The sequence below is a fragment of the Eurosta solidaginis genome, chromosome 3 (assembly GCF_040869045.1).
Source record: "Eurosta solidaginis isolate ZX-2024a chromosome 3, ASM4086904v1, whole genome shotgun sequence".
NCBI lineage: Eukaryota > Metazoa > Arthropoda > Insecta > Diptera > Tephritidae > Eurosta > Eurosta solidaginis.
In genome coordinates, this window is record NC_090321.1 from 267,080,424 (window position 1) to 267,107,870 (window position 27,447).

The window sequence follows — 27,447 nt, forward strand, 5'->3', positions numbered from 1 at the left end:
TGTGTTGATATGAAGGAAAGTTCAAAAATGTATCATTTAAATGCTGTGTGGGGACTGTGGTTTCTTTTTAAAAATCGTTTGTATATATACGTAACCAAAATAGTCAAGAAACCCGTTATACAAAATTATCAAGTGGCGCACTTCGTTGAATTTCCAGTATATTTTGTAAGGTTTCTCTGAGATTTCTCAAATTATACATTGTTGGAAGCGCCAAAGTGTCCCTTTTCTGATGACATGAAAAGGGGTTTTTGGTCACTGTGAGTGTTATCAATGTTTGAGAGTATATTGGAAATTTCAAGTACATAGGTCTTATGTTCTCGACTAGACCTTCCAACCGCGGTACATATCGTCAAGAGTATATTTTTACCGTCATACAGTGCAATTGATTTTACATGATGAAACATTTCATATCAACTCTTGAAAATTGCAACATATCTTCCTGCACCACTTTTTCACATTTTTCACGACGGCATCAAGAAATTTCTACCTTTCGATGCAACTGACTCTTTTACCAATGTGTTGTCGTATGAAATGGCAATTGTTCCCCTTTGCAGATCCCTTGGTTGCGTTCTTTGCTGGTGGAGTTGTTGTTATTGTTGTTGTTATTGTTATTGTAGTAATAAAGGCACCCCCCCGAAAGTTTCGGGGAGGGTTGTCGATGTTAATAGTCTTTTGTTTGATATAGATCCAGTATATTCCTGTAACAAACACCATTACGGTACAAACCTGAGCACCTTGGGAACGATTTAACAATAACACTTTAAATCTCCCAAGCCATTCCCCCGTACCACCCCTAATACCAGGAGGAGCTTGAGGTCGCCAGAGTCTCGTCTAATAAAGAAATAGGGGAATGCAAGGGGATTGATAAGCGCAATTCATAGTTTCCACAATCTAATTGTCAACCTCGCCTACGCGAGGCGAGTCCTATTAAAAATATGCATGTATCATACACATATTTAGCAGGCGAGGCTCTAGTCACCCCAAGCTTCTCATGGTACTAAGGAAAGGCTTAGAAGGTTCAATGTGGTCATATTAATCGTTCCAGATATGGTCTGGTTAGTACCTTAATGGCGCTTGTTACCAGAACGCGCCGGATCTATGTTCGCCATTGGACCATCAACATCGGCAACTCTCCCAAAAACCATTCGGGAGTATCCTTATCGGTACAACAACAATAACAGCATAAAAAATCTGGATTCGTGTGGATATGTGAGGTTGACAATTGAGTTGGAGAAGCTATAAACTGGGCAACTCCTTGAAAGGTTTGCGCTATACAAACTCTTCAATCATTTGCGCGCGCATTTAAGTCGCCTCTTACGACAGGCATACCTGCCGTGGGTATATTGGAAGCTGGCAACCCGCTGGCGGGAACTGGTTCAGGAGCAGGTGATTGTGAAATAGTCGATTTCGACCAGTTTGGAGATAGTCATTACATAGTGCATAACTGGTACTTAATAAACGCAGAATATTTTTTTTATCTTTTCCTACTCAGTTCTGCTAAGAATTTTTGGAAATTAACTAGGAATTAAGTTATTGTTATCAATTATATAATATACTAGAAGACCCGGCAGACGTTGTCCTGCCCTAAATTTGGCCTATCTGCAGACATTCTAATAAGCTTCTTCCGTCTGACTCTGCCCCCCCCCTCCCCCTCTTCACTTTTTCCTAATCCTTTTATTCACTCCTCCCTCCGTCTTTTTCGCTTCATCTATCTCCATCTTCGTCTCATTCTATCTATTTCCCAATCTCCTTCTCCCTTTTCTCTTCTCTCAATTCCTTCTCATTCTTCTGCATCCCTTATTGCATATCTCAGAGGGTGGTATATATTTTATTCCAGTCCCAGTCCCAGGCCCACTCCGAATCTCAGTCCCAGTCCCACTCCGAGACTCAGTCCCAGTCCTAGTCCTAATCCCACTCCAAGTCCGTCTCTGGATAATATTTTACTCTGTACTAAAGCACCCATCAACAGCTTTTATTTGATATCCATATTCTATAAACACATTCTAGGGGTACTCGGGTCCACGTTTCGGCCTATATCTCGAGACCCTGTACGTCGATCGCAACCGAACCTATGTAGTAACTACCGCGTGAGGTTTACGCAACTTGTGTGAAAGCTTGAACAAAATCGACGGACGCATCTCTTCAAACATCGGCGACCAACTAACACACATTTTAGCCTCTCTTTATATATATATATATTTTTATATTTCACACTTCACTATAATATTGTCACGGATATTGGCATCGCTGAGCTGTACCATCACTAAGGCGATGCCAAGGCCATGCCAAGCAGTATTTACGTCAATAATCAAATCATGTATACACATATATAAGGCAGCCGAAAGAGATGTCACACACAGATGCATTTACTTATGCGCCTTTGTATGCACGAGAGACTGTAAACTACAAACATTCACATCAATAATTCAATCATTATGTATCTACATAAACGAATAAATAATTGCGTCTACACATATGTACGTATACGAGCAGCGGAGCGGCAATGCACAGACACATGCATATATCTTATCTGAGTTGGCACAAGAGAGAGCAATAATTTGTGCACGAAGTTGTGGCTGGCGATTTTGTAGCGAAAATAACTAGTAAGTTCTGGAAATTGAAGAGCCTAGAAGTATGCAGCGTAAACTATAAAAGCGGGGCAGGCGAGTAAGAAGTAATTCAGTTTGATTTGAGATTTCGATTAAGCGCTATCTAGCGAGCTATAGCAGAATTATTTTGAATAGTAGAGTTTCATTTGAGCTATCAATCAGTTTGTTTATTAAGCTTGCTATTCGTTGCAAAGTATAAGTATTATTGTGAAGTACTGTAATAAAGGCAATTTTTCAATTATTCAATATTGGAGTTATTTATTCAACAGTTTAGCGATACGAACTTAGCAGAGGGTTGCAAATAAAAGGATTTGCAAGTAAAATCGTTACAATTGGTGTCAGAAGAGGAATTGTTGAATAAATTCCAGAGGAAAACAAGGACATGGCAAAGTTCAGTGAATTGAAGATCCAGCAACTAAAGAAGGAATTGGAAGCCCGTGGATTGAATACAAGCGGCGTTAAACTCGAACTTCAGGCACGGCTACGAGAGGCAATGGAAGTAGAAGGAATTGATGTGGACGAGTATGTTTTTTATCCTGATGAGGACGAGACAACAACAAAAATTGAAGAGAATGTCATCACAAATATCTACCAACATGTCATCACAATTGGAAGAACAGAAAACGTATATGTCGTCACAGATGGAATCCCAAGACACACGAATAACATCGAAGATTGAAGCATAGGAAACGCAAATTTCTTCACAACTTGAAGAACAGAAGACGTATATGGTATCCCAACTGGAATCGCAGGAAACCCGTATAACATCACAATTGGAAGAACAGAAGACATATTTGGCATCTCAACTGGAAGCGCAAGAGGCACGTATATCTGAAATGTCGGCACAAATTTCGGAACAGGTATCATCGCAGCTCTTTGTGAAACTGGAAGAGCAGGATGCAAAAATTTTACAACTCGAGGACAAAATTGATGTCGAAATAGAAGCGTTAAAAGGTCGTATGGAGCAGTTACAACTAAACCGCCCAGCTGTTTCAGCGAGTAATCCAAAGGTAAAGACACCATCCTTTGACGGTTCTGTTCCTTTTCAAGTCTTTAAGCTACAGTTTGAGAAGACCGCAGCAGTGAACCAATGGAATGCGGAAGATAACGTTGCTGCACTGTTCGTGGCATTGAAAGGGCCTGCAGCGGAAATTTTACAGACGATTCCAGAGTACGAACGGAACAGTTATGAAACATTGATGGCTGCTGTAGAACGACGTTATGGAAGCGAGCATAGGAAACAGATATTGCAAATTGAGTTGCAAAACCGTCACCAAAAAGCGAATGAGACTTTGCAGGAGTTTGCCTCGGATGTTGAAAGGTTGGCTCATCTCGCAAATGCGGACGCACCCGTGGAATACACCGAGAGGGTAAAAATCCAGAGTTTCATAAATGGCATACGGGACGTGGAAACGAAGCGAGCTACACACGCAAACCCAAAGCTGACATTTGCTGAAACGGTATCGCATGCATTGACTCAGGAAACGGCCTCACTATTGAGTAAACCAGCATACAAAGCTCATCGTGTGGAAGTGGAAAGACCAGATTGGGTAGACACAATTTTGGAAGCACTGAAGGGATCACAACAGAAAAATGCCGGAGTTATTAAATGTTTTAAGTGCGGCAACCCAGGTCATATTGCACGACATTGCAGCAGCGGTCCCAATAGCTCCAACAATGTGGGTGGTCGTAAACGCAGAGCAGAAGGTGATGAGCAAATCTCCAAGACCACTCAATCGTTAAACTAAATCGAGTCAGCCGCAAGGGGCGACAGCTGGCTCCCGCAATTGAATGCCCCATAGTCTCTATCTCGCAGATTGGAAGAAGATCGAGCAATCTTACTGTTGGAGGACATGTGGACGGAAAGGAACGCTTACTGACTTTAGATACGGGTGCATCTCATTCCATCATTCGAGCGGATTTAGTCAACAAAAAGATAAGACCATTGCTTGGAGCAAGATTACGTACAGCCACGGGAGAGGACACCCAGGTAATTGGAGAAGTAGAATGTGAAGTAGCAATTGGGAACGTCTCGGTACTTCACAATTTTATAGTGGCAGGAATTGTTGATGAAATCATAATTGGAGTGGACTTCTTAATCAACCAAGGCATCAAGATCGATATGCAAAGCAAGACGATGCGATATAAGAACATGGATGTGCCACTTAATTTCGGCTACGAGAGAGGCTACAGCAGTAAACGAGTGCTGGTGGAAGAGAGTCAGCGAATACCACCAAAATCCGAAGCAGTCATCTGGGCAAAGGTTGATGGAGATTGTGGGACAAACAAATTGTGGGTTGTCGAAGCAGCAAACAAATCAGCACTAAACATACTTCTAGGAAAACCCTGGCTATGACAAAACAAGATGGACGTATTCCGGTAAGAGTACTCAATGAGTTCAAGTCACCACTCAAACTGACTAAAGGAGCTATTTTGGGAAGATGCCAAGAGGCTGAAGTAGTTATTAACTGTGAACAGCTCCAGGAACACGTTTCAGCTAGTAATACTGACCTTTCAAATGACATCACGGCATGGACACAGGGGCTAGAGGAAGCATATCAGAGTAAGGCCAAACAACTCCGAAAGCACGCAAACATATTTGACCAGGATGATTCTAAACCAGGCCGCACCAACGTTGTGAAACATCAAATTGACACTGGAGATGCGAGGCCGATCCGTCAAGCTCCACGTAGTGTTCCACTGGCGAAGCGGGAAGTTGTGAGTCAAATCATTCAAGAAATGAGCGACAGCGGCGTCATCGAACCATCAGCTAGTCCATGGAGCTCACCGGTAGTACTTGTAAAAAAGAAGGATGGAAAAATGAGGTTTTGCGTGGACTACCGGAAGTTGAATGACGTAACGAAAAAGGATAGCTACCCATTGCCAAGAATTGACGACACTCTGGACTCGCTATCTGGTACGAAATGGTTTTCCACGCTGGACTTGAAAAGCGGCTACTGGCAAGTGGAGGTGAAGGAGGAAGATAAAGAGAAAACAGCCTTCAGTGTCGGTGATGGTCTTTGGCAATTTACAGTGATGCCTTTTGGACTTTGTAATGCACCAGCTACTTTTGAAAGACTCATGGACCAGGTACTGAAAGGACTACATTGGAAAACATGCTTGGTGTACCTGGACGACATCATCGTATTGGGCAAGAACTTTGATGAACATCTTAAGAACTTAGAGGAAGTTTTCCAGAGAATAGCTGGCGCTGGTCTGAAGTTAAGTCCCAAAAAGTGTGCGCTGTTTAAAAAGGAAGTCAATTATTTGGGTCACAAGGTAACGACAGAGGACATCTGCACTGCGAACAAAAAAATAGAGGCTGTACAGGATTGGCCAAGACCACAGAACCTACATGAATTGAGAAGTTTTCTTGGGCTGTGCACATATTACCGCCGATTTTTACCAAATTTTTCCAGCGTAGCCCATAGTCTCTATGAGCTTACAAGAAAAAACAAAGCTTTTGAATGGAAGAAGGAGCAAGAAGTGGCTTTCCAAACATTGAAGGAGCGTTTGTGCACTGCCCCAATGTTAGCATATCCGATTCCAGGAGCAAAATTTATTCTAGATACAGATGCAAGTGGATATGCTATAGGAGGCGTTTTATCACAACCGGTCGATGGACAGGAGAAGGTAGTTGCATATTACAGCCGTTCGATTGGAAAACCAGAGAGGAACTACTGTGTTACGCGGAGAGAGCTGTTGGCATTGGTAGAGTGCATTAAACATTTTCACAAATACCTCTACGGCCAGCGATTCCGTGTCAGGACAGATCACGCAGCATTGAAATGGCTTTTGCAGTTCCGTAATACGGAAGGACAATTGGCACGGTGGATCGAGCGACTTCAAAGCTATGACTTTTCCATTGAGCATCGAAAAGGTAGTACCCATGGAAATGCCGATGCAATGTCACGAAGGCCGTGTAGTTTGGAATGCAAGCACTGTTCCAAGGCCGAGGCTAAAGAAGACATTATAGATGTCCGGCTAATGACTATAACGTGTACGGATGAATGGGACAAGGAATAACTAAGAAAGTGTCAGTTAGAAGATACAGATCTGTCACATGTTATGCAAGGGCTCGAACGAAACGAAAGACCAAGCAGAGAGGATATGTCAGCAGAGAGTCCCATTGCGAAGTCATATTGGGCACAGTGGAACAGTTTGGAATTGATATCCGGTTGCTTGCATCGAGTATGGTAGAGTGAGAGGGGTCAATGCAAGAAGAAACTGATAGTTGTTCCCAGAAAGAGGATTCCTGACGTGCTCAGCGAGTTGCACAATTGGCCAAGTGGAGGCCATCTTGGAATCACGAAGACACTCGAGAAAATTAAGCAGAGATTCTATTGGGTTGGTAGCCATCAGTCGGTCACCGAGTGGATTGCCAATTGCGAGGTATGCAACAGAGCGAAAGGACCCAAAACCCGAAGTCATGGCCAGATGAAGCAGTATATTTCAGGTGCACCATTTGAAAGGATCGCCATGGATGTCGCAGGTCCATTTCCTAGCAACCGCGGAAACAAATACGTACTGGTGGTTATGGATTATTTCAGTAAATGGCCAGAGGTATACCCAATCCCAAACCAAGAAGCAGAAACAGTAGCAGAAGTGGTTAAAAACGAATGGGTTGCAAGGTATGGTGTACCAATGGAGTTACATTCTGACCAAGGCAGGAATTTTGAATCAGCTGTGTTCCAAGAACTGTGCAAGAAGTTGGGCATTCGAAAAACACGGACAACTGCATTGCATCCTCAGTCCGATGGTATGGTGGAACGTTTCAATAGAACATTGGAGGAGCATTTAAGGAAAGTAGTAGACAAGTACCATAAGGACTGGGATACACACATATCATTATTCTTGATGGCCTACCGATGGGCAGTACATGACACAACGGGCCAAACTCCCGCAAAGGTAATTTTTGGCAATGACCTTCGACTGTTAGCTGATTTGAAGTATGGGATAATAGATGCCAATGCGGAGAGGAATGTCAAGAAATCCACTGATGTCTTAGAAGAAGAGCTGAGAGAGATACACGATCTGGTAAGGCAACGAGCAAAGATTATGAGTGACAAAATTAAAGCGAGGTACGATAAAGCAATTAATTCGGAAGGGCTTCAGGAAGGAGATTTGGTGCTGCTGTACAACCCAGAACGAAAAAAAGGTTTGTCCCCGAAATTGCAGTGTAACTGGGAAGGCCCATACAAAGTTGTAAAACGGATCAACGATGTAGTGTACCGCATACAAACCACTACCAAACCACGAACCAAAATGAAAGTGGTTCATTTGGAGAGATTAGGAGCGTTTAGATCGAGAAATTTGTCTGATCGGGACGATCAGACTTAGGTGGAGGGCAGTGTCACGGATATTGGCATCGCTGAGCTGTACCATCACTAAGGCGATGCCAAGGCCAAGCAGTATTTACGTCAATAATCAAATCATGTATACACATATATAAGGCAGCCGAAAGAGATGTCACACACAGATGCATTTACTTATGCGCCTATGTATGCGCGAGAGACTGTAAACTACAAACATTCACATCAATAATTCAATCATTATGTATCTACATAAACGAATAAATAATTGCGTCTACACATATGTACGTATACGAGCAGCGGAGCGGCAATGCACAGACACATGCATATATCTTATCTGAGTTGGCACAAGAGAGAGCAATAATTTGTGCACGAATTTGTGGCTGGCGATTTTGTAGCGAAAATAACTAGTAAGTTCTGGAAATCGAAGAGCCTAGAAGTATGCAGCGTAAACTATAAAAGCGGGGCAGGCGAGTAAGAAGTAATTCAGTTTGATTTGAGATTTCGATTAAGCGCTATCTAGCGAGCTATAGCAGAATTATTTTGAATAGTAGATTTTCATTTGAGCTATCAATCAGTTTGTTTATTACGCTTGCTATTCGTTGCAAAGTATAAGTGTTATTGTGAAGTACTGTAATAAAGGCAATTTTTCAATTATTCAATATTGGAGTTATTTATTCAACAGTTTACCGATACGAACTTAGCAGAGTGTTGCACATAAAAGGATTTGCAAGTAAAATCGTTACAATATTAATTATAATGCAGATTTTCGTTGCTTTTGAAATTCGGCTTAAAACTTTCACATGGAAGAACTAAAGACTCTCCTGAATTAAAAAAAAATTTCATAGTACCTCTAAATCGCGGGCCCCCTCAGAAACACCCCCTCCCCCCACCCTCTCGGCGGGCCTGGTGATGTGCTATACTTGATATCATTCGCTATAATATTTTTTATTGATAAGCACGTTTTTTAATTAAACACCAACCAATTACACGGAAGTATATCCACACCACCTGAAAATATGAGTGCCGGTGCGTATACGTAAAATTTTATTATTTCGTATAAACATATAAAAAAAATTTGTAATAAAATAATATTGAGACTATAAAATGAGATATAACCTATCCTATACTTCAAGCTAGATTAAACTACACACGTGGTGCAAAACAAATTCAAAATCGGTTCAGTAGTTTAGGAGTCCATCGCGGACAAACAATGTGACACGTGATTTTTGTATATGCAGATTTATTAGAAAATTCATGTCGCTAGCGGAGAAAAATATATTTTCAATGCAAAGCCATTGCTTACATCAAATTCGTCATAACTCATTGAAGCCGGCATGCCCTACAGTTTGGTAAGATTACAATTTCGCAAATTTTATGATCAATCACAGAATTAGAACCTTTCCAATTCAAGTAAATATTTAATTTAACTGTCTATTGTTATTGATTACGCACACATTCCTTTGGCAATAAAAAAATTATAATAATGCACACATAAAAAGACAAACATGCGAAATTACATACATACATATATACATATGATTGTATAAGTAGATAAGTCGAATTTGCTTTATATATGAACCCATTCATGTATGAGAATAAACATAAAGGTTACTTTGTATGAGCATAACTTACTTCGCTGTGTTTGTACTGTTACTCACTTATCACATAGACTTAAAAAAAAAACATACCTACAAACTTTTACGTTACGAATTCATTTACGCAACTCACGCACTTTATGCTTGAATTGCTAGACTATCAGGTTTATAAACAAAGTATTTTCTCTTTTAGCCAAGAAAAGGATAAAAGTTAAGCCAAACAAAAAATCTGCAAGGTAAACTTTAGTTTTTTTGAAATACCAAGGCGAAGGGGATACAGGATTACGCGTTTTTGTCTTCTCATTAGTATGACAAAGGCGATGACAAAAGGATGAAATATAAACAGAAAAAAAAAAACAAAGGCAAATGAAACAAAGAAGTGATGCGTGCCGATGTACAAAGATTGCGGTGAAAATCAATATAAATTCGCAGTCGCATATACACCTCAGAATATGAAAATAGCAGCAAAACGTAATAAAAATAATAAAAACTCATTTCATTTATTTACAACCGTTACCGACAAGTTTTTGTTTTATTATCAGCTTATTATTAAAAGCGAGTTATTGCCACCAAGATATCGATTTTCATCGGCTTTTTATCTCCCAGTCATCGGCTCCTTATTGGTTTCTTATCGTTTTGTTACCGATAGGTTATAAATGGGCTATCGATTTAACATTGAAGTTGTATCGGTATATGTTTGATATCAAACCGTCCAAAACGAAACGACAACCAGCCAATAACATTGGTAGCACTACGATAAAAAGTCGATAATTTTTCGATATCAAATCGATAATCTTTTGATAACAAATAGATAGCCTTTCGTTACCGAACCAACAAATCATACACGTTTCCACAAAACTTGATAGCTATTCGACAACAAATCTATGATACGCCGATTTCAGCAAATCGATAGCGTTCCTATAAATAATCGATAACACGCCGATGAAAAATTTTGTTAAACTCCAATAATAAATCGATACATTTTTTATAAGAAGTCGATAAAACGGCGTTAAAATACTCGATAACATTTCGCTAACAAAGTGGCATTTGTATATTTCAATAAAAACTGAACAGTTGTCAGTCACGGCGAGCCAGGATATGGGTATAATTTAAAGGCCCATTTGCGAAAAATCTAAAATACAACGTAAATTCTTTAAAAAACTAAATATTCAAAATCAATGCCAATTTTGGAAGACCTATAACTTTGTTCAATTAAAACTGGTTGAGCTACAAACCTGCATACTCCAAAAATTCTGAAAATTTTACATCCAAAAATTCAACATTTTCATTCAGATTTTTCAGACGAATTTTCGAAACTAAACAAATAAAAATGTATATAATAAATTTCGCTTAAACTTTCAACTACTACAAGCGTCACATTTTTGTAAAATTTTCTCGAATTTTTTCGAAACGGTTTTTTTAAATTTCTTGCATAAGTTCAGTAACACCATTTATGCGAGCTTTTTCTTTGATAACACAAGTATACACGGTTTTGGATCTAGGCAACTAAAAGTGGTTTTTAAGACAATTTGTGATGCTGAATGCCCTTCCGTTTTTTAAGATTGATTCTAGTTTTTAATACAGTCCACAAATTCATTTTTAAAGATTTTTCTCAAATAACATTAATTTTATTATTTTAAAAGTAACAAATCATAAATGAAGATTGGTGGAGCTTTGCCTTTTATATTGTTTAGTATCTGTTTCGCGCATTGGAGTCCAATATAGTCGCTCATCATGCGTTCATCCTTAGTATCGTCTTTCAATGTTCGCTAGATCTTGGTGTAGCCACTCTCCTTGTTCGTCGCTCGTATCGCCCAAGTTTTCGGGAAAAAAATCGAGATGGGAATGCAGAAAATGTATCCTTAGAGACATTCTAGCTCCAATCTTTCGATAATTTTCCAACATATCGCCAATAATTTCCTTAAAATTAGGGGATTTGTGATTACCAAGAAAGTAGTGAACCATATTTTGAAAAGATGCCCATGCGGCTGCTTCATCGGAATAGATGGTTTGTTATTTCCATTGTGGAGAAGACCAGCTTTTAGGTTGTTTTTGGAACCATCAATGAATAAACGCCATTCGTTTCGATAGGACGGTGTATTCATTTCATTAAATAAACCATTAATATCGTTACATAAACTTATGTTGTCCTCTTTTTTGGAGAACGGTCGAAGTGCCTTATTTCTGTTTCTGTATACAGTAACTTGTGTTCGAGAGTCTAGATATTTCCATTGCTACAACCGTGATGCTAGCAACTCTGCTTTTTGTTTGGACAAATTCAAATCACGAATCAAATCGCTTAGTTCATCTTGCAAAATTAAATGTGGCCCTTCCATGACAAAGTCGCTATCACTGCTCGGCGGTGATGGAGTTAAAGTTTCCAGAACGTTTCCACTTATACTTAGACAAACTGGCTATGAAACATTAGCAGTGCGTGGACCTGGCTTGGATACTGATGATACATAAAGATATTTATATTTTTTTAATTATTTTTGCATTTATACCCTTAACTTTCATCAAACAAAAGTAGCAATCTGATCATATGTATTTAATTAGCGAGCTTTGCTCATATTGCTTTATACAATGGTTTTTGAAATTGATATTAGAGAAAAATTGGAAGTTTACAAACGGCGATGGTTACTAGGACATGTTTCTGAATTTCACTTCTTCATCAGTTAGCTTTTCGTTGTTACTAAGCTTTCAAAAGCGCGCCTAAAAATCACATCCACACCATTAGGAATAAACTACATACAGAGTGTATGTGCCTACATGGTGATCAAAAGGAATATAAACAAAAAGGCAACTCTTAGAGACCAATTGTACAGTGAACAACGGGACATTCATATGGCTTAGCAGCTAAAGGCTTGCACTGATATGAATGTTGGAGATTCGAGTTCAACGCTCAGCTCCCGAAAAGCTAGCTGATGAAGAAATGAAATTCAGAAACATGTCCTAGTAACCATCGCCGTTTGTAAACTTACAATTTTTCTCTAATATCAATTACAAAAAGTAGCAATCATCTACATGGTTTTTAGGTTCTCTCCAGAGCGCTGGCATTGAAAAGGAAAAGTACTCACGTTCTCCCAATGACCACTTATACAGCTTTGTTTTGCATGCGTTACAAGTAAATTTCGGTATCGATGACTTATGAGTGTCTGCTACTCTGAAACCAAAGTAGTGCAGATACGCATCTTTGAGCGCATTTGTTATTATTTTACCACTTTTTTTAATCATATAACAACCACAAACGAAACAAAAACACTTTGAATCAACTTTGCAACACTGTCTCTGCATTTTTATTTGCTCTAATCACTTATATTATTTTACTGTTACAACTGAAATGACTTATCAAGCAGTGCCACTATTTAAAAGCTGCTACAACAGCACAATGGTGCTATCATGCGAGAACTCAGAAACTAGAATCAATCTTAAAAAACTGAATGCAGATTCGAATGCAGCATATCCAATATATAGTTAAGAATCGTTCTTATCTCCTCAGATCCAAAAGTTGAGCTGAATTTTGTACCGTATTTTTGTGTAAACTCTTTGTTCCTTAAAAAATTGTTTTTGTCTTAAGTTATTGTACATCTTTGTTATGAAATTTTTCAGTTAAAGTATTGCATTTCAAGTATTTCTTAAGTTGATTTATCGCTTGTGACCACAGATATGTATACATATCTCATACCCTTCACCTTCAAATAATCCCTGAATACAAATATTTGACACTTTAGTGTCTGAAAATTTTTTTTATGGTGATGCAAATTTCCTGTAGGCAACTCAATTCAGTCAACGACCAAACTGTGGTTACGGCTGGTTTCAAAATTCAATTTCTTTAAATTGTAAATAGAAATGATGAAAGGAAAAATAAAGTTATGCATTTAAATTGGATATATTGAAAAAAGGTAAAAAGTAATACTTATTTGTCTGTATTAAACTGATGATTGAGATTGGGAAAATGATGACTGAGCTTCCTTCGTTTGGTTTTTTGTTTTTTTTTTTTTTAATTTTTAGATTTCTGTTATAAACTTAGATCTTGTGACATTTGATGCAGCGCATTGGTATTTAACAATAGCTGACATGCAGGTCGGATTGATCCTCAATAATAGAAACATTTCAATGCGAAATATGTTGTCTATGGCCATCAGATGTCAGAATGGAAACTTTTCCTTTCTTTTCAAAAAGCAAAGAACTGAACTGCCAAACCGTAGATAAGGGTGTTAATAATAAATAATATTAATTCAAAGCCCAAGTATTTTTTATCAAGATATTTCGGGGTTGAGAACGGAATCTAAGGTGCAAATTGTGTGAGCCAAAATTCTTTTCATGCGCAGCCCCATGTGTATCCTAACCAGGGCCGCGGAGAGGGGAGAACAACCTGGGCAATTGGCCTAGGGCCCAGAAGGTTTTTGGGGGCCCGGTAAGGCAAAGCAGTATTGACAGTACTCTAACTAGGATTTCATAGATACATACATATTTTGTTGATCTTCAGGTTATTCTATACAAAAAGGTTGGGAGAGTTACACGACAAAATTCCTGAACATGAAAATAGTCAAAATCATAAAACTTGCTATATAGAGTGGCGCCAATATGAAATGAGAATTCGAAATGCAAGTTCAGTGGATTTCTCTTAGCGGGAACCCTTAAAAATGAAGCAGTTCGCTGGAGATAGATACTTCGCAGAATTCTTGATGTTGTTTTATTTCTTGGAGAAAGAGGATTGGCATTTAGAGGGGATAATTCATTCATCGGAAATCCAAAAAATGGAATCTTTCTTGGTATTTTGGAACTGAGCAGCAATTATGGCCCCCTATTGCATGAACATTTGGAGGTGAGGGAATCTCAAACGAAAAAGAATCGTCTCCAAGCACATTATTTGTCTGATGGAATACAAAATGAGTTCATAGAAATCTGTGTAAATCAAGTAATTAGAAAGATGGAAAGCGAGAGAAAGTCCGTCAAGTATTACACAGTAATAGTGGATGCAACCCCTGATTCGGCGCATATTGAGCAGACTGCTTTTATATTGCGTTATGTTTTATTAGACAGGGACTCCGGAAAATGGAAAATCCAAGAACCCTTCTTAGAGTTTGTCGATTGTAATGCAAAAGCCGGAGAAGCTATCGCTGAGCTGATTCGCAGTACTCTAAAAAGGCACAATATTCCACTGGATGACTGACGTGGGCAAGGGTATGATAATGGCGGTAATATGAGCGGTCATTACAAAGGAGCACAGAGTCATATCCTGAGAGATAACTCCCTGGCAATATTTGCACCTTGTGCTTGTCATAGTTTAAATTTATATGGAGTGCAAGCTGCTGAATGTTGTGCAGAAATCATCACATTTTTCGGTATTATACAGAAATTGTATAATATCTTTAGCGCAACCCCTCAGAGATGGAAAATTCTCAAGCATGTCACATATACGATGGTCTGCTCGTGTGGATAGTGTGAAACCTTTCGCAACTCACATTCCCCAAATATTCAAAGCTATTGATGAAATCAAGCTTTTCAATCTGAGTCCAAAAACAGTAACGGATTTGAAAGGTATTGAAGCATATGTGGGAAAATTTGAGTGTATCCTCTTAGCCTCCATTTGGCTCAAAGTGTTGACGATAATCAACCATCGAAATCTGGTACTGCAAGCTAGAAATGCCACACAGGACGTGAAAACAGGAAATATACGTAGCCTGATTGATGAGTTGAAGAAGTTCAGGGATCCATTGGTCAATCATAATTCAAGAATGTAAGGTTCTGGCAGGGAGTATAGGAGTTGTGAATACCTTCGCTAAGAAACGAAGGAAGATAAGAAAGCGCCAGTTCAATGAATTACCTGTCGAATCACCTGAATGTGATTCCAAAACTCAATTCAATCAGCAAGTTTTTTACGTTCTTTTGGACTGCTTGATTGGTAACATTACAAGACGTTTCGAAGCCGTAAATGACATTGCGATTAAATTAAGGTTTTTGTGGAAGTATCAGGGTCTAACGGAAGAAGAGCTCAGAGAAAAGGTAGCGGCATTCTGCACGATTTATGGCATCGATATTTCTACGGATCTAATAGATGAAATCATTCATCTCAAAGCCATCCACTTAGCAAATTTGGAATATGATTCGCTGCCACCATTTCAACTTCTTAACAAATGCTTGACTTGAAGATGGAAGTATTATTTCCTAACATCTGCACAGCATTAAGAATATTTTGCAGCCTTCCAGTCAGTGTGGCTAAAGGGGAGCGTTCTTTTACAAGTTTTTCGCAGACCAAAAAGCACGGAAAGTTTTCGTTGGCTGATTCAAGTTCTTAAAATGTACATATTTAGAAAAAGTGAATGTAAGCAAATTAACCAATGAAATCTAACATTTCATTTATGTAAGTGCTCCAGTAAATCTAATTTATATTAAATAAAACTGACAATGTGAATTGAAAAATTTATGTTTTTTCTTTTTTACTGGATTGAGTTTATTTTTTAGGGGCGCCCGTAGCGCGAACTGTCCCTGGGGCACGGCTCGGCTCTCTGCGGCTCTGATCCTAACACCCTTTTGCACGCATATATTGCGGCAGAGGCATTATTTGCTCTCTCTTTCACATGGAGTTCCCACGAAAACTTACTATCTAGTATAACTCCTACATATTTTGTGATATATTTTTTCCTTGTGGGGTGACACCTCGAAGCTTAGGCCAGGTCCAATTAAGGACCTTATACACTCTAATAAATAATCCTATTCGATTTCTTCCGCATTGGCGAATAACCCGACTCCAGATGCCCAGACATGTACTTCCATCCATCAGAAAGCTGATTATTGTTAGGCATCTGCCGCTTATGGCGACTGAAACATGATCCGAATATGCCGTAAGTCTGACTGGTTCTTCGTCGAATCACTTAAGCAACATCATCGCGTCCACAAAATTGGTGATAAAACTCCACCTTAAACGATGCGGTTTTTATAGATTTCGTTGCCTTGCAGACCCCATCTCGACGTGGGTTGTGGGTACTTTTCAATTAAAATGGTAACGTAAGCATAAATTTTCCATTATTTCTGCTGTATAACTAGTTTGTGAGAATCTGCTATATCTCTTCGTTTAAAAATTTCATTCTCAAAGAAATGTTTGAGCAACGTAGTCTACAAAATTAAATTAAATAAAAAAATTTAGTTACCACCCACTACTACGGCTTTTCTGAAGAGCTAGGGCCATAAGCAAAAGTATGTTCTTAATATATTTTCCTCTTTTTTTCAGATACTTACTCATAGAACGCTAAGGTAAGGCTTAATAAATATGCCTTAAGTACTTTCTTAAATAAAATGTGACGTATGTCTATTTGATCAAGTTATAAATACTTATGTACATATTAGACTGGCCGTTAAAAATTATTGTTCCTGAAGAGCCTACTGAAAAAATTTTTTTATGCGAAAAAAAAAATGTTTCAAACACAGCTCGTTTCTAGGCAAAATTTAAAAAATTCGTTGTTTTTTTGTACCAAAGTAAATAGTCCAGAGGTACGTCAATAAGGTAAGGTATGCTTGTCCTTAGAGGCGATTTAAGTCGAAATAAAGTACCCGGTTTGTGCTAAGCCTTTGGAACCCATTGTGCTTAAGCCCCCCCTAATAAAAAAGCCCCACTGTTGGGGCAAGCGCCTAGCTGACAATGTCTGTCTTATTAAAATTTTTTTTTTAATTTTTCAATTGTCTCTTTTTAATTGCCATTTTAACCTAGCAGCAAAGTGAACCCGAAAGCTATTTAATAATTAATAAGTTGAAAAAAATTTCTTTGCCAACTCAGCTGTCAGTTTCTGCAAAATCAAAACTTTTCAGTAAATTTTTTTTTAAAAAATAAAAGATGGTTTTTTATCATGACGAAATAAACCAAGAGAGGGGAAGTCCGTAGTGACAAGCAAACAATTTTCGGCCCTCATTATCCGTGATGAATTTTTAACAAGTAGTGAGGGACAATTTTTATACTCAGCTGAACAGAGCTCATAGAGTATATTAACTTTGTTTGCATAACGGCAATCCGAGCGGCATAAACTAATCGAGATAGATATAGACTTCTATATATCAAAATGATTTGAGCGAAAAAATAAATTCATTTAGCAATGTCCGTCCGGCCGCCCATCCGTAAACACGATAACTTCAGTAAATTTTCAGGTATCTTGATGAAATTTGATATGTGGGTTCCTAGGAGCCCATCTCAGATCGCTATTTAAAATGAACGAAATCTCACTGCAACCACGCCCACTTTTTCGATATCGAAAATTTCGAAAAACAAAAAAAGTGCGATAATTCATTACCAAAGACGGATAAAGCGATGAAACTTGGTGGGTGAGTTGACCTTATAAAGCAGAATAGAAAATTAGTAAAATTTTGGACAATGGTCGTGGCACCGCCCACTTTTAAAATAAGGTAATTTAAAGGTATATAAAATAAAATTTCAGAATGGGCGTGGCTCCGCCCTTTTTCATTTAATTTTTCAAGAAAATTTTTAATGCCATAAGTCGAACAAAAATTTACCAATCCTTGTGAAATTTGGTAGGGACATAGATTCTATGACGATAACTGTTTTATGCGAAAATAGGCGAAATCTGTTGAAGCCACACCCAGTTTTTATACACAGTCGTCCGTCTGTCCTTCCGCTCGGCCGTTAACACGATAACTTGAGCAAAAATCTATCTTTACTAAACTTAGTTCACGTAATTATCTGAAATGACTTTATCTTGGAATAAAAATGGCCGAAATCGAACTATAACCACGCCCACTTTTTCGATATCGAAAATTACGAAAAAGAAAAAAATGCCATAATTCTATACCAAATATGAAAAAAGGGATGAAACATGGTAATTGGATTGGTTTAATGACGCAAAATATAACTTTAGAAAAAACTTTGTAAAATGGGTGTGACACCTACCATATTAAGTAGCAGAAAATGAAAAAGTTCTGCAGGGCGAAATCAAAAGCCCTTGGAATCTTGGCAGGAATATTGTTTGTGGTATTACATATATAAATAAACTAGCGGGTCCCAACAGATGATGTTCTGGGTCACCTTGGTCCACATTTTGTTCGATATCTCGAAAACGCCTTCACATATACAACTAAGGGTCACTCCCTTTTAGAAACCTCATTAATATCTTTAATTTGATACCCATAACGTACAAACAAATTCTAGAGTCACCCCGGTCCACCTTTATGGCGATATCGCGAAAAGTCGTCCACCTATAGAACTAAGGCCCACTCCCTTTTAAAATGCTCTTTAATACCTTCCATTTGATACCCATGTCATACAAACACATTCCAGGGTTACCCTAGATGCATTTTCCTACGTGGTGATTTCCCCTTATTTTGTCTCCAAAGCTCTCAGCTGAGTATGTAATGTTCGGTTACACCCGAACTTAGCCTTCCTTACTTGTTGGTACTATTTTGCTTCGTTTTTGCTAACTTAAAGCAAGAAAGCCAAACCCGATACATCTCCATATTAAGAACGGAAAAATGAAAGAGAAGAGAAGAAAAGCACAGAAAAAAAGTTTCTCAAATTACGAGCCAGTAACGGAGTATTTCTACAAAAACTTTCAAGCAAATTGCACTATACACTTTTTTATTTATAATAGGTGGTCCCTGGTTCACTTCGCGGAATGAAAAGTTTCTGAAATATTATACATATTTGTCAAAAACGTACCCCTTTACCGAATTTCAAACGAATCACATCTCTTATAAGATCTTTTGAAATTAGGCGGTCTCTAGTCCACTTTCTGTACTAAGTTGTGAGCCTTAAGCATTACCAAACGTCTTTGGACATACACACAAAATTTCATAAAAATTCGTCCAGCCGTTAAGATCTAACGAATGTTCCCAATTTTATCTGAATATCTTTTCAGCTCCAATCCTGAAAAGCATAATATATTCGGCACTGCCTTTTCTTGTTTTTAATAACATAAACACAAATTGCAAGTTGATAAAAATTATCATAACGAGAAAAACTCAGTCAGGTTAGGTTACATTGAACTGTCCGGCCAATGAGACCTCACACAGACTCAATGTTTCCATAGCGATACCAGAATTTGTTTGACGACCAAACATAAGAGCCCCAATCAGGTGCCAGACCTTATGTTGCAGAATAACTCCGTCCTCTTGGCAAATACTAGAAGTTTCTAGGACCTAGTTTAATTGATATGTGGAGACCTGGCAACTCTGCCGCCCCGAATAGCTGTAGCCTTGCGAGTGCATGACACAGATACAGAACGTGCTCCACCGTTCCTTCCTGCAGCTCGCACTTTCTACATCTGCTGCAGCCAATGAGGCCTAACTTATAAGCATGTGACGCCAGAAGGCAATGTCCTGTTAGTATGCCCATCGTGTGCCTTAACTTTCCTCTCTTCAGAAATATGAGCTTCATTGTGGGTGTAATATCATTACACTAACATTTGATCTAAAGAATGTTACAGCCTCGCGCATCTGTCCACGCCTTTCCTGCTTGAGAAATCACATGTAGCTCGTATCTCCTTTTGATTTCTTCCAAACGGATGGAGATGTTTGCCCTTTCGATCCACTAAGTGCTGCACCCTCTTTTGCGAAACCATCAGCGTTTTCGTTACCTTCTTTCCATTTATTACCGAAAATATGGTACAGATGTATGATCCGGCCTGAGAAAAGTTGTTCTAAAGCTGCTTGGCATTACTGGACACTTTTTATTTAAGTGCTGTGTAAGATTATTGCGCTGATCTCCACCTGACTATCGCGACTTAAACACGCTTTCGCCAGAATTTCTGTTGCTTTCTTCACTGCTTTAATTTGCACCTGATATACGCGGTAGTAATCTGGCAGTCTGAAGTATTTACTTATTTCTGCATCGACACAATAACATCAAACGTGACCAATTCCGTTAGTTAAGAACCACGGTATATACTGATTTTTCTGCACCCTAGTGACAACTTTCCGGGTCAATTGTGGTCCTCAGAACTCTTCCGAAGCTCAGGCACAACACAATATATTTCGTTTTCCTGATACAAAATGCTGCTATACAGCTATAGCCATATGGCCTGCACTCAAGCTGCCCTGAGGCCTTAAGCCTTATTGCAGTGGCTAAGGCGATATTTTTAGCCATAAGACCTGCAGGTGGTATGTGTAGAATGGCATGCAATGCTGCATACTTCCACTAAAAATTATAAAAATTTACGCAGTACTGAAATTGTATTGCAATAACTTTTTCATTTTATTTCGGCTAATAAAAACGAGCAAAGTTTTTGTTAAACGCCACTGCGTGTGCAATGAAGAAAGAAGAATAAATTCTTGGGTTTTATTTTGTTTTGACACTTTATTGTTGGGTATGTGCGAGAATGTATGCAAAATAATGGCGCTTTATCTCAATTTTCTATTGCGCTTTTTCTTATTTATGTTCACTTTAAGCTTCACACATTTTATACTCAGCTGAGCAGAGCTCACAGAGTATATTAACTTTGTTCGCATAACGGTAATCCGTAACGGCATAAACTATTCGGGATAGATATGGACTTCTATATATCAAAATGATCTGGGCGAAAAAAAAAATTCATTTAGTCATGTCGGTCCGTCCGTCCGTCCGTCTGTCCGTTAACACGATAACTTGAGTAAATTTTGAGGTATCGGATAATGAACACGCCCACTTAAAAAAATGTTTTAAAGCCAAATTTTAACAAAAAATTAAAATTTTTTACAGTATATAAGTGAATTATGTCAACATTCAACTCCAGTAATGATATGATGCAACAAAATACAAAAATAAAAGAAAATTTCAAAATGGGCGTGGCTCCTCCCTTTTTCGTTTAATTTGTCTAGAATACTTTTAATGCCATAAGTCGAACAAAAATTAACCAATCCTTGTGAAATTTGGTAGGGGCATAGATTCTATGACGATAACTGTTTCCTTGTAAAATGGACGGAATCGGTTGAAGCCACGCCCAGTTTTTATACACAGTCGACCGTCTGTCCTTCCGCTCGGCCATTAACATGATAACTCGAGCAAAAATCGATATATCTTTACTAAACTTAGCCCACGTACTTATCTGAACTCACTTTATCTTGGTATAAAAAATGGTCGAAAGACGACTATGACCACGCCTACTTTTTCGATATCGAAAATTACGAAAAATGAAAAAAATGCCATAAATCTATACCTAATATGAAAATAAGGATAAAACATGGCAATGGGATTGGCTTATTAACGCAAAATATAACTTTAGAAAAAACTTTGTAAAATGGGTGTGACACCTACCATATTAAGTAGCAGAAAATGAAAAAGTTCTGCAGGACGAAATCAAAAGCCCTTGGAATCTTGGCAGGATAACTGTTCGTGATATTACATATATAAAGAAATTAGCGGTACACGACAGATGATGGTTTGGGTCACCCTATTTCACATTTTGTTCGATATCTCGAAAACGCCTTCAAATATAAAACTAAGGGCCACTCTCTTTTAAAATCCTCATTGATATCTTTCATTTGTTACACATATCATACAAAAGCATTATAGAGTCACCCCTGGTCTACCTTTATGGCGTAATCTCGAAAAGGCGTCCACCTATAGAACTAAGGCTCACTCCCTTTTAAAATACTCATTAACACCTTTCATTTGATACCCATCTCGTACAAACACATTCTAGAGCCACCCGTGGTCCACCTTTATGGCGATATCCCGAAATGGCGTCCATCTATAAAACTATGGCCCACTCCCTTTTAAAATACTCATTAACACCTTTCATTTGATACCCATATCGTACAAACAAATTCTAGAGTCACCCCTGTTCCACCTTTATGGCGATATCTGGAAAAGGCGTCCACCTATAGAACTAAGGCCCACATCCTTTTAAAATACTCATTAAAATTAAATAAATAAATGTAAGGCGCGATAACCTCCGAAGAGATCTAAGGCCGAGCTATCTCTTCCAATTTGCGTCGTGCTCCTCTTGATTTTCCCTACAAATTGGCCGGATGGGACCTACATGATTTTATGCCGACTCCGAACGGCATCTCCAGGGCAGATGAGTTTTCACTGAGAGCTTTTCATGGCAGAAATACACCCGGAGCGCTTGCCTAACACTGCCGAGGGGCGACCCCGCTTAGAAAAATTTTCTTCTAATTGAAAAACCTTATTTCTAAAAATTTTGATGTTGCTTTGCCCAGGGTTTGTACCCAGGGCATCCGGTATGGTAGGCGGAGCACGCTACCATCACACCACGGTGGCCGCCGAAATACTCATTAACAACTTTCATTTGATACCCGTATCGTACAAACAAATTGTAGAGTCACCCCTGGTCCACCTTTATGGTGATATCCCGAAATGGCGTCCACCTATAAAACTATGGCCCACTCCCTTTTAAAATACTCTTTAATACCTTCCATTTGATACACATTTCATACAAACACATTCCAGGGTTAGGCTAGGTTAATTTTCCTGCATGGTAATGTTCCCTTATTTTGTCTCCAAAGCTCTCAGCTGAGTATGTAATGTTCGGTTACATCCGAACTTAGCCTTCCTTACTTGTTCTTATTTATGTTCATTTAAAGCTTCATTTTCTCTTCTAAAGCTATAGCCAGCAATGAAATGGCCTACTCAAAGCATGTTATTGCTTTTATTATAATTTTTTTATTTTTTATTTTTAAATAAATACTTAAATATATTTTTCACAATAAATTGATACTTATGCATGTTTGTGGCTATGTAAATACATGACTCGTTCATTTCCTTCTTCACAGCTCATTGATCTTACCAAATTTGTTGATTTTCTTTTGTGGTAAAGTTCTTGTGAATTATGTAACTTTATCTGTTATTCATTTATTTCTATTGAATTTTATTGAATTTATTTCGTGCTCTCGTGCTTTATTCTTGCTTTCACAAAAGCCATCAAACAATTTAATAACATTTGAAGGGTCAACGAGGAATGTCAGGTATGCTCAAATTCTAGTTTATGTAAGGGTCGGAAGTTACGATATAAATAACTGAACTGAACACCAACAACTCATGTTGTGTATGGTTGGTGGCCAGAAGTTAATTCAAGTTTTGTTTATTAGATAATTCCCATTTTTCATGAAAATGACTTTGCAAAATTAAGCACACATTTATGCAGAGACTTTCATCTCTGTTATATTATGAACTCGCGGATGAGATGGCTAGGAAAGGTTCCGACTTAGACATAAGTGAGGTGGACAGCTCCGTCCGACCGCCGCTGAGTTATTTCCTAGGGAGAATCCACGAATATGAGAACAGGGCAACGGACTTGGATCAATAGGATTGACTGCGAATTCTCAAGGTCCTTGTGGCCATGGTTGGATAGGAATGGCATCAGCTTCATTCTCAAACTGAACAAATCTGCGGTGAGGGTACTTACGGGTGTCATCACCGGTAATTGTGCTATCGCACCAATGCTCCGATGGTTGCGAATACCAGCGAGCTCACTCTGCAAAAGCTGTCAGGGTTTGGAGGAAGAGGAGTCGATCTACCACTTTCTCTGTCGATGTCTGTCGATTCAAAGAAGAAGGCTCAGATTTCTGGGCTCACGCTTCTTCGACAGCCTGGCAGAGGTTGAGAAGGTGGACGTCTCGCTTCTTCTTGGGTTCATCAGGGAAAGTATGTGGTTCGTTGAGGACCACTAGGAGGTAATTGGTCTAAACGAATTTGCCGCCACCCTGTACTTGCTGACGGGTGTGTGGGTAACACTCACGCACGCCCTCTTAACCTAATCTAACCTAACTTAATTGACACTGACTCATATATGTGGCTATGGCCGTCCAACAAGGCGCGTCAGTCGCTCCTTCGTTTGGCTAACTGGCGCAAATTAGTCAAGCCAAATGAAATTAAGTCGTTTTTCACATGTATCTCCTACCACCTATCATCCTATGCTTCCATAGACGATTTTTGCTGTTATCTTAGAATACGCTCTCACTTACATTTTAATCACAGCCTTGTCTCTTTTAAGCTTTTCACAAAAAATATTGTCAAAAACCCCTAACGAAGATAGCTTTGCTCTCTTATCGGCAGCATCACTTATTGCTGTAGTTATGAAGTAAAATTTCTTTGGAAAATAATTGAAAAGAATATTTTTCCTCATTTAGAAGCCGGAATTCAATAGAAAATACTTATTATTAGTTTACAAATATAAATTTTCAAATGATCTATATTGTGTCGAATATTAGCGATCTGATATGCTCAACTGGATAGTTAAGCCATTATGTGGAGCAAGATTGCGTACGGTCACTTAGTCTTAGTTGGGAAGGTCAAAATTCGTTTTGGCAGAGATTGTTGACAAAGTCGTATTCGGAGTGAACTTGTTAGATGATTGTGGCATCAAGATCGGTATGCAAAGAAAGATCTTATGATATAAGAACAAGGAAGTGCGACTTTACTTCGGCTTTGAGAAAGACCACAATAGTCGAAAGCAATAGACCAGGCAAAGATTTTTGGAAAGAATGGTTTAAATAAATCAAAACAAAATCTACGTACGTTGTTCCATGCGATGCACCGCATGCGCCTTTCATGTTCCTGAAGTTTGTTAAAAAAGATGCGATTTCTGAAAAAGTTTGTGATAATGCGCGGTATTTAGAATGAAATTTGGAGCCGCTTCTCAAAAGTGACCAGCTTGTCTGCTCCTTGTGCGCTTTTGAAAACGTTTCTTGCACCTAAGGTAATAAAGAGCATAAGATGGTTGGACTTGGCATCGTGCTTTAGATATGTTAAAATGTCCAGAATCAGGACTGTATTATTTTATACGATCACTTATCAAAAATAATTTCACCCAATCGCTAAATATAAATCTGTCAATCTATTTGTGAAAATTATAATTCATTATGGATCTAGTGAGTATTCGTAGCAACTTTTTCACATATTTCCTTTGTCCGATTCACCCATTTCAGCTATTGCAATTTTAAATCTTGATCTTGATCACGGATCGTTTTAAACGCGTCTGAAGTCTAGTTAGATTTCTAACGGCTCAGGGAAGGCTCTCAAAGTCCTTACGTAGCTGGTGATGTTGCTCAACATCATTTGGCAAAACCTTCCATTATATTCTATACTATAGTTAATACAGCGTGGTTATCTTGTCAACTCAATTAATATGTCCTGCCTTACGAGCTTTGGTGGTTTCATTCCACTCATATGAGGCCTTCCTAACATGCACTTTTTCTGCTTGTGGTATGTTTGACCATCGCTACTATCAGCTACTTTCTGTGTAAATTTTTAATTACACTAAGCCGTGACTTCCAATGCTGCTTGAATGTACGAAAACCTCTTTTTTTTTAGAAATGCAAATATGCCCAAGCTCATGCAGTCATGTAACAATTTCAAAAATCACGCGGATGTACAAAGTTATTTAATTTTGTTTTTAGTTCACACACGTTTCATATTTACATGCATAACTTTGCATATATTCATCATATATAATCGGCATTGTTTCGTGACGCGTGCTAGTCCAGATTGCCAATTATAATTCATCGTGTGGAGATTTTTCTGCATGCATTCAATGCACGGAACGCGAATATGCAATTCCACCACCAGCAGCAGAGCGACCACTCATTCACATTTGTATATGAACGAATTCAGACTTTCTTGTGGGATTGAAGCCAGCAACCACAAACCCGATAGAGCTAATTCAACCACCATTCCAATGCTGCTTTGTATGTATGCTCGCATCTGTACAGAGTCATTTATGCAAATAGACTTTGCTGTTGTTTAGTAAACTAATTTTACGTACAAGCATAGCATTTATACACATATATATATATATACGGAATATTGCATACAATTGTGCTGCTACTAAACAAGCCATTGTTAGTCATATGGCAGTTGTTGTGATAAAACATATTTGCCCTGTTAGTGAATGCACTAACACATACACATACAAATGCACAAACATATTTGTGTGCACACATAAAATTTCTACTAGCAATCGTTTTCCATTGTTGCAACAAATACATATGTACATACAGACATGTGTAGAATTCTATAGTGTGACAACCACAACTATCATTGAATTCTAAACAAAAGCATATGGTATTTGGCGCACCATGGCGTATAAGTATTGTGGTTGCCGAATTTTGAAAAACTAATTGGCAAAGTGGGTGATATGAACTTTATTACATCGCACCATTATGGCTCATAAACCAATATTTCTACTTTGAGAATTTTTTTTGAAATTTGAAAGTTTATGTGGCGTAAGAGAAGTGGAAATTCATGCCAGGCTCACTCGAAAAATTGGCAAAATGAATTCGAAGCTAATGTTGAGGGACTTTTAATTAAATTTATTTTGTCCTCAATTCTGTCTCTAGGCCCCTCAAAGTATACTCCGTGAAAAGCGACTATGCAACAACGGCTGAAGTGCTCAAAAGGACAAATGTTTGTCATAAAAAAACACATAACAATAATGTATTTCTAAGGATTAAGGAAGGAACACTTCTCTTTTCACCTAAATGGTGAAACTTGAGACAGCGATGCACCGCCCAGGGATGATAAATCTGATTCCGCGATCAAATAAGATGAAATTAATGCTCCCTTCCCACCTGATGGATTGTCTGCGGAGCTATTTAAATGCGACGGCAAGTAGCTTGTAAAGCGCACGCATAAAATTTTTTGCAAAATATGGACGGACGAGTGAAACATTGAGTGAGCACGATTGAAATCTATAGATTCTTTGCACAGTCCACAAGTAGTGGGAGCAAACCAAGGAAACTATCGCGGAATCAGACTACTTGATATCGCGAACAAGGTCTTTTCAAGCCTTTTGTGCGAAAGATTGAAGCCCACCGTGAATCGGCTGGTTGGTCCTTATCAGTGTGGCTTTAGATCTGGTAAATCTACCATCGACCAGATTTAGACTATATACCAAAATTTGAAAAAACTTTCGAAAAAGAATTGACACTCATCACCTCTTCGTCGTTTTTAAAGCCGCCTTCGACAGCACGAAAAGCAGCTGTCTA

The 27,447-nt window shown here is 38.5% G+C and overlaps 1 protein-coding gene across 14 annotated transcripts in view; it reads left to right on the forward strand.

The window, feature by feature from the left end:
* Positions 1-27,447, forward strand: part of LOC137245527 (protein qui-1) — a 304,290-nt gene that overhangs the window by 102,523 nt on the left and 174,320 nt on the right. For 2 of the 14 annotated variants that reach the window (XM_067776338.1, XM_067776345.1), the window contains one exon: positions 16,754-16,776. The exons of the other annotated variants lie outside the window; for them this stretch is intronic. The gene's annotated coding sequence lies outside the window, so the exon portion shown is untranslated. The remainder of the gene's footprint in view (positions 1-16,753; positions 16,777-27,447) is intronic. 14 annotated transcript variants of the gene reach the window in all.